At 36.2% G+C, this 9,172-nt stretch overlaps 1 long non-coding RNA gene across 1 annotated transcript; it reads right to left on the bottom strand.

Moving 5' to 3' along the window:
• Window positions 810-2,175, bottom strand: LOC110265485. Its single transcript, XR_002351630.1, has 2 exons — window positions 2,135-2,175; window positions 810-959 (listed from the first exon to the last, which is right to left on the bottom strand). It is a non-coding gene; the product is annotated as an uncharacterized LOC110265485 (long non-coding RNA).

Genomic DNA, 9,172 nt, shown 5'->3' with positions numbered 1-9,172 from the left:
TCCATGGGTTCTAACTTATACCACGAAGATTCTAATATCTCGGATTCAGTCCTCTGTATTAGATATCTAAGAGATACTCATTCTAGCTTATTTGCATGTAGAACGGAAGTGTTTGTCAGGCACGCATTCATGGGTGAGAATGATGATGAGCGTCACATAATCATCACATTCATCATGTTCTTGGGTGCGAATGGATATCTTAGAGAAGGAATAAGCTTGAATTGAATAGAAAAACAGTAGTACTTTGTATTAATTCATGAGGAACAGCAGAGCTCCACACCTTAATCTATGGAGTGTAGAAACTCTACCGTTGAAAATACATAAGTGATAACGTCCAGGCATGGCCGAATCGCCAGCCCCAAACGTGATCTAAAGATGAAACTAAAGATGTAAATACAATAGTAAAAGTCCTATTTATACTAAACTAGTTACTAGGGTTTACAGAGATAAGTAAATGATGCAGAAATCTCAAGGTTCGAAAAACCGGACCGGTCATCAAACCGCTCTAGTTACTGGTTTACTGGTCCAACCGGTCTAACCAGTGGTTCAACCGAAAAAACCGTTTTAAAATAAAATAATAAATAAATTATAAGTAAACATCCTAAAATATAATTATAGTATAATATAAATATTAAAATAGTTTTCAAATTTAAAAAACTACATTAAATGTCATCAATCAAATACATATAATCTTATTAATATACAAACTCAAGTTAAATAGTATAAAGAAATTTCAAATATTAAATGTCAACATAAAGATTTATCAATCATCAAAATCTCAAGATGTTCTTGTGAGTTTCTTTTTTTTTTTGGGATAATTATTTAAACATATTATGTAATTATGATTGTGATTTCAACTATTGTGCTAAAGAAACCTTCAAGTAACAAGGATATGTCGATGGTGGTGGTGTCTTCTGAGGCATCAATGTCTCCTCATCTAGCCCCTCCAATTTCTTCAGCTAAAGCCATAACAAAAGGAATGGTACCAGAAAATAAGGTAGTTAATGGATCATCAAATGAGAAGCTTTTTGTTATTGCAAGTGAAGATGAATAGGCCAATGCACAAGTTTGAATGTAGCAACTTAACAGAACTTAATAGTAACAAAAGTTAAATACCAGCAACAAATAATCACTCTAAACCCTGAAATCAAAGCCAGCAAAACCAGCAAAACAAAGCCAGCAAAACCAGCACAACAAGCAACTACAAATCAAAGCCATTAGCAAATTTGAACAAAAAAATTAGGAGCTATCATCAAAACCAACAATTAGAAAACAAAGCCAGCAATTACAAAACACTAAATCTTCACCCAGCAATTATAAACAAAGCTAGCAAAACCAACACAACCAGCAACTACAATACAATGAAAAACATATATGAAATTAAAAATAGCCCCACAACACAATGAACAATAACAAGTTAGGAGCCACAACACAATGATTAACCATGTTCTTAACCTAAAGCAGGAGCCATCAGCAATTAAAAACAGGAGCCAAGACCCAAGAAGAGTAAGTTTTCAGCATTAACAAAACAGCAAAACAGAATAAGTTTTCAGCATTAAAAACAGATATGAAATTAACAAGACCATATCTAAATTCTGCCTACAGCATTCAACAATATTGCAAAACATTACAAGTTTCCAGCATTAACAAAACAACAAAACACTAAAACAGAGTAATAGTTACATAATAGAGTAAGTTTCCAGCATATTAGGTATTCTGGACCAAAACAGAGTAACAGTTACAATTTTCCAGCATATTAGGTGTTCTGGACCAAAACAGAGTAACAGGTAGAATTACAAAATAGCAAAACACTAAAACAGCAATATTAGCCTATTAGGTGTTCTGGATACAAATCACATAACAGATACAGTTTCCAGCATTAGCAAACAATCCAAACATACATACAAGGAAGACCATAGATACAAGGAATTGAAGAACAAAGAATGAATTTCCATAGCAATCAGAACCATACATACAAGGAAGACCGAAGAACGAAGACTGAAGTCCGAAGAACGAAGATTGAATACCAAAGAAGAAGAAGAACCAAACTTCAAGCCAAGACCCAAGAAGAATTGAAGCAATATGGATCAAAAATTTAAGAAGCTCAGAGAAGATGAAGACGAGGAGCACTCACCTGGTTCGAGAAGCCAGCGAGGACGAAGAGACCTGCTGACTAATTGGGTTCCTGAGGACTTGGGGACGGCGCGGCGTTGACGACCTCTGAACGGCGGCGGCGCTGACGATCTCTGAACGGCGGCGACGATGGAGGGCTATAGTTCGGGGTTCCTAGGGCTAGGGTTCGGCGATGATGGAGTCCTTGGAGTGAGCTGTGAGGTGATTAGGTGAATCTGAATGAATGGGGAAAGGGGGGGTTTGGAGAACGAGTGTTATTGGGTTTTTTTTTTTTTAAAAAGTAAAAAACGGCATCGTTTTAAGGGAACCGGCCGGTTACCGATTCGGTCCAACCGGCCGGTTCTCGACCGGTTCGTCGGTTTTTGAACGGTTTTTTCCCAAACGGTTATAGGAGGAGGACCGGACCGCTTGTGTTGCCGGTTCCCGGTTGAACCGGTTCGACCGGCCGGTCCGGTCCGGTTTTCAGAACCTTGAGAAATCTACTTTCGGGGCCCACTTGGTGTGTGCTTGGACTGAGCATTGAGCTTTACACGTGTAGAGGCTTCTCTTGGAGTTGAACGCCAGTTTGTAACCTGTTTCTGGCGTTTAACTCCACTTTGCAACCTGTTTCTGGCGTTTAACTCCAGAATGCTGCATGGAACTGGCGTTGAACGCCAATTTGCGTCGTCTAAACTCGGGCAAAGTATGGACTATTATATATTTCTGGAAAGCCCTGGATGTCTACTTTCCAACGTAATTGAGAGCGCGTCATTGGAGTTCTGTAGCTCCAGAAAATCCACTTTGAGTGCAAAGAGGTCAGAATCCAACAGCATCTGTAGTCCTTTTTCAGCCTGAATCAGATTTTTCCTCAGGTCCCTCAATTTCAGCCAGAAATTACCTGAAATCACAGAAAAACACACAAACTCATAGTAAAGTCCAGAAATGTGATTTTTATTTAAAAACTAATAAAAATATACTAAAAACTAACTAAATCATACTAAAAACTATGTAAAAACAATGCCACAAAGCATATAAATTATCCGCTCATCAATATACTTTGAAAAAAAATGTATAAAAAAAAAGAGAAATAAAAAGGGGACAAAAATGCCCCAAAGTAAAGTTCAATAAAAATCAATGCATATGAAATGTGAATTAAAGAGAATGCATGAGTATGTGAAAAAGTGGGAATCATGGGTAGCTAGGTATTGCATTAGAATTGTATGGGTGTTATATGTGTTTGGTGAGAGCTTAGGCTAATCAAAGATACAAATCTCAAGCTCACTTGACCATATGCATCCTTACCTTTACCCTAGCCCCATTACAACCTATGAATAAGTCCTCATGATGAATGTATGCATGCATTGAATAATTGTTGATTGTTAGAAGAAAAACAAATCTTGGAAAGCATGATTAGAGGAGAATTGAGTGAATTAACCCTATACACTTGAGCGACAAGAGTGGATACACATCCGGTGAGGGTTCGATGCTCAATTCCTTGTTCTCGGCTTTCATGAGCGTTCTTCTTGCAATTCTATTTGTACTTTATTTTGATATTCAAATTGGTAGGATTTATGAATCATCATACTACTTAGCCCTACATATGCATGTGTGTTCTTGGAGATTGATTTACTTTTAACCAAGTAGGTAGAATCATCTTGCATTTAGTTGCATTCATATAGATAGGTGCATATAGTTTATTTGCATTGAATAAATGTTCATAACCCTTTTCTTGTCCTTCTTTATTCTTAGCATGAGGACATGCTTGGTTTAAGTGTGGAGAGATTTGATAAACCCCGATTCTGTGGTTTATCTTGTGCTTAATTTGGGAGATTTTATCACCTTTTCTCACATTTATTCAACGAAATAGCATGGTTTTGCGATTCTCCCTTGATTTGTGCTTAAATGTAAAAACATGCTTTTTAGGCCTTAAATCAGTGATTTTAATTCACTTTAATTCCATTCGATGCCTTGATGTGTTTGTTGAGTGATTTCAGGATCATAAGGCAAGTATTGGATAGAAGAAATGAGGAAAAAAGCATACAAAGAGGAGAATGCATGAAGAAACAAAGATTGGGAAGGCATCAATGGGCGCGCACGCGTACAAGGCGCGCACGCGCCAAAGTGGTTTTGACTAGAGACGCGCACGCGTACATGCCGCGTCCGCGCGGATGAAGATTTTGTCAATCGACACGCACGCACACGTGGCGCGCACGCGCCGATACTCTTACCTGGCCCACTTAAAGGCAAAACGCTGGGGGTGATTTCTGAGCTGCCCAGGCCTAATTCCAACTTGTTTCTGAGTGTATTTCATGCAGAATTCAAGCTTGGGCAAGGGGGGAGCAATTGTTTGATAGTATAGCATCATGTAGGTTAGTTTCTAGAGAGAGAAGCTCCCTCTTCTCTCTAGAATTAGGTTAGGTTAATCCATCTTAGATCTAGGCATGATTTCTTGATTTCATCTTGTTTCTTTTCCAATTTCTTGTTTCTACTACTCTATTCTTCTTGGTTCTCTTGTCAATTTTACTTTTATGTCTCTTTATGTTTATGAATACTCATGTTGGATCTTGTTTACATTTAATGAAATTTAATGTTGATGTCCTTTTATTGATGATTTGAGTTGTTAATTTACTTTTCTACAATTAGTAGTTGATAGATTTTACTATTTTGTGTCATTTATTATGCTTTCCTTTTATGCCTTCCAAGTGTTTGATAAAATGCTTGGTTGGATGTTAGAGTAGATTTTGAGCATTCTTGGCTTGGTAAGGTAACTTAGAAACTCTTGAGTTACTAATGTCCAAGTGATTGACGATTGGGAGCCATTAACTCTAGATCTCACTAATTGATTTGGTGGAGAACTAGGACTTATGGACTTGGGTTGACATAGCTCATTTGACTTTCCTTTATTAGTTAGAGGATGACTTAATGGGGTTGATCCTCGCCAATTCTCATGTTGTGGTTAGTGATTAGGATAGAGATCCTTGACCACCAACCCTTGCCAAGGCCTCTTTGTTATTTGAATTTCCTTATCATTTACGTTTCATGTTTCTCATCCAAAAATCCCAAAACATACTTCATAGCCAATAATTGAGCACTTCATTGCAATTCCTTGTGAGACGACCCGGAGTCTAAATACTTCGGTTATAAATTCTTATTTGGGGTTTGTACTTGTGACAACCTAAATTTTTGATGTGGGAATTGTTTGTTGGTTTAGAACTATGCTTACAACGAAGTTATTCTTTCTATAAGAAGAAATTCTAAACCATCGTGCAAAACTTGTCTATCACTATGAAATATATTTTGGGGTTTGAGTTAAGAGACAAGAAATATAAATTGCAAAGAAATAAACTAACACTAACAAAAGCTCTTGGCAAGGTATAAGACTAGAAGTCCTATCCTAGCTATCCTTATCAATTGTGATGAGAATTATCCATTGCTCCCACTTAGTTAACCTCTAACTATAAAGGAAAGTCAAATGGATGAATTAACTTGATTCCACAAGTCCTAGCCAAATCATAATGAAAGACTAGCTTTAGTGGCATTCAAGTCAATTAGCAACTTCTAATTATCAATCAACAAAGGAGTTTGATAACTCAAGAGTCACTAATTACTCTACCTAGGCCAAGAGGGGAAAAATCTATTCTAAAATCCAACCAAGCATTTTGTCAAGCACTTGGAAGGCATAAAAGGAAAGCATAGTAAATTACAAGGAAAGTAAATCTACACTACTCAATTGTAAGGAATTAACAACAATAAGGCAAATCAACAATAAAGGAAATCAAAACATGAATTGCATTAAAAGGAAAATGGAAGAACAAAAATACATCAATATAAAAGTAAAGAATTACAAGAATTGAATGCTAAACTAGAGAGAGAAAAGGTAGAAGAAGAAGAAATTGCAAAGGAAAAGTAAATCAAAGCATGAAATTAACCTAGATCTAAGAAATTCTAATCTAGATCTAACCTAATCCTAATTCTAGAGAGAATTGAGACTTCTCTCTCTAGAAACTAACCTTCCCTCCAAAACTAAACTAAACTGAACTAATTGGTCACTAATTGGTTTATCCCTCTTCAATCCTTGGGTTAAATAACATCAGAAATGAGTTGGATTGGGCCCAAAATGCTTCAGAAATTGCTGGAAACGAGTTGCTTTTAGTGAGTCACGTGCAACATTCCACATGTATGCGTGATGAGCCCCAAATGTTAGCTTTCCAACGCAACTAGAACCACCTCATTTGGACCTCTGCAGCTCAAGTTATGATTGATTAAGTGCGAAGAGGTCAGGATTGATAGCTTTGCGATTCCTTCATTTCTTCATGAGTTCTCCATTTCTTCATGCTTTTTCTTCATTCCCTCAATCCAATATTTGCCTCCTAAATCTAAAATCACTTAACAAACATATCAAGGCATCTAATGGAATCAAGGTGAATTAAATTTAGCTATTTTAAGAACTAAAAAGCATGTTTTCACTCTTAAGCACAATTAAAGGAGAATTTACAAAACCATGCTATTTTAGTGAATAAATGGGAGAAAAGTTAACAAGACCCTCTAAATTCAACACAAGATAAACCCTAAAAATGGGGTTTATCACTTCTCCCCTCCTGGGAGGCATGATTCTCAAAAAGAAGGAAGCCCTTTATTTATAATAAAAACTCTAAGACTAAACCTAAAAGATATTTTTTTTAAATAAAAATTACCAAAGGGAAATAAAATAAGCTAAGAAGTGCTAAAATCTACTTTGGGACCCACTTGATGAGTGTTTGGGCTGATGCCTGGCGTTCAAATCAAGTTCTGGGCGTTTCTTGCTCCCCTTGGGGAGTTGAACGCTAGAAAGGGGGGTGATTTGGGCGTTCAACGCCCATTTTAGGCCATTCAATCCAAAGAAAAGTATATACCATTATATATTGCTGGAAAGTCCTAGAAGTTAGCTTTTCAATGCCTTTAAGCGCACGTCATTTGGACCTATGAAGCTCCAGATATGCTCGTTTGAATGCACAGTGGTCAGAATCTGACAGCATCTACAGTCCTTTCTCTGTCTCTGAATCAGGCTTTTCCGAAACTTGCCAGAAACTCCCAAAAATCACCTAAAATAATAGGAAAACCACAAAAACTCAAAGTAGCATCTAAAAAGTGATTTTTGCACTAAAACCTGCTAAAACATAATAAAACTTAATCAAATGTACTAAAAATACTAAGGAAACAATGTCATAAAGCGTATAAAATATCCGTTCATCAGAACACCAAACTTAAACTGTTGCTTGTCTCCAAGTAACCGGAAACAAGTAAGATTAAAAAGAAGAAAAAGATACAATAAGTCTCAAAGTTTTCAATGAATTTCAGTTCCAATTGATGAGCAGGGCTAATAGCCATTTACTTCTGAATAGTTTTGGCATTTCACTTTCCTTTGAAGCTCAGAAGTATTGACATCCTTAGGAACTCAAAATCCAGATGATATTATTGACTCTCTTAGTTTAGTTCTTCTTGATTCTTGAACTCAGCTTCTTTTTTAGTCTGGCTGTGACCCTAAGCATTTTGTTTTCCCGTATTACCACCGGATACATAAACGCCACAGATACTTAACTTGGGGAATGATGAGTTAGCATTCGTGCCAGTTTAGAATTTCTCAATTGAAATTAAGTGTTTTGTTGATAGCATAGCCCAAACCGGCAATTAAATCCCATCGATCAAAGTTTGATTTTCAAATAAAAATAACCGAGAGTAATTCAACCTCGGGTCGTTCTCCCTAGGAATGCAATTAAGATGTCACACTTTCGGTTGTGAGGAAAAGGGGTTTTGAAATCAAAGAACAAAAGATTAAAAGAATTAAGAAATAAAAGAACTAAAATATGATCAAAATTGAAATTAATGCAAGTAAAAAGGAAGCTAGATCAAAACTTAGTGAAAATGCTATAAATACATAAACGAGCCTTGCCTTGGGAATAAGACTTAAGGAGTCCTATCATCGTCATAATCATAACTATGGCAACTATGATGAGTCAATCTTGATTCGTCTACCCTTAACATCGAGGAGTAAGTCAAGCACGCATAATTAACCTTAATCCATAAGTCCTAGCTAACTTACCAAATTAATTGGTAAAAAGCTAGCGTCAATGGAAACAAGAGTCAACTAACTACCCAAGAATTACCACTAAATATCTGACATTATGACTCTAGTATCCTAGGAACTCATTTTCCAAGCCAAGGTGTGAAAATCTACTCAAAATTACCAAGTGGTATTTTCACAAACACCTTGTGGGCATAAAAGTAAAACATGGAAAATTGCAAAAGAAAATGAAAACTATAACCAACTATTCACAATATCAACAATAAACATGCAATCAAGAATAAAGAAAGCATAGAACATTAAATTCATCAATCAAAACTTCAAGAAACCAAAATTACATATATAAACAAAGTAATTTGAACCAAAAGAAAATGAGAGTAAATGTGATGTAATTAAAGAGAAATTAAAGAGTACTTACAAAAGAGTTGATCAACCCAAGATGAAAACTTAAAACTATAAAATGCTACAATGAAAATTAACAAAACCCTAAGAGAGAAATTGCTATCTACACTACTCCTAATTATATTTTTTTAAGACTATCTAAGAGAGCTCTCTTGATGTATGATCATTTCCCTTTGATATAGCATCACCAAAGACTTCAGCAACTCCAAAAATTGGGGCAGGAGAACCCCAAAATCATGAGCCACGTTCTTCATTAATGAAGTCATGCGTAGGGACATGTGCGTACGCACACTTGCTAAAATTTCTACTTGTGCGTACGCACACTTGTCTGTGTGCTTCTCCTTTGTTTTCTTCATGTGTTCTCCCTTCTTACATGCTTCCTTCCACTTTTGCCTTGCCATTCATGCCTCTAGGATCTGAAATTACTCAACACACATATCATGGCATCGAATGGAATGAAAATGGGATTAAAATGATCAATTTAGGCACAAAAATGCATGTTTTCATATTTAGGTTCAATTTAGGGATAAAACACAAAAGTATGCTATTTTGGTGAATAAGTGTGAATTTATGTGATGAAATCCATCCAATTCAAGC

The sequence above is a fragment of the Arachis ipaensis genome, chromosome B08 (genome assembly GCF_000816755.2).
Source record: "Arachis ipaensis cultivar K30076 chromosome B08, Araip1.1, whole genome shotgun sequence".
NCBI lineage: Eukaryota > Viridiplantae > Streptophyta > Magnoliopsida > Fabales > Fabaceae > Arachis > Arachis ipaensis.
This window is presented reverse-complemented; position numbering and strand designations above follow the sequence as displayed.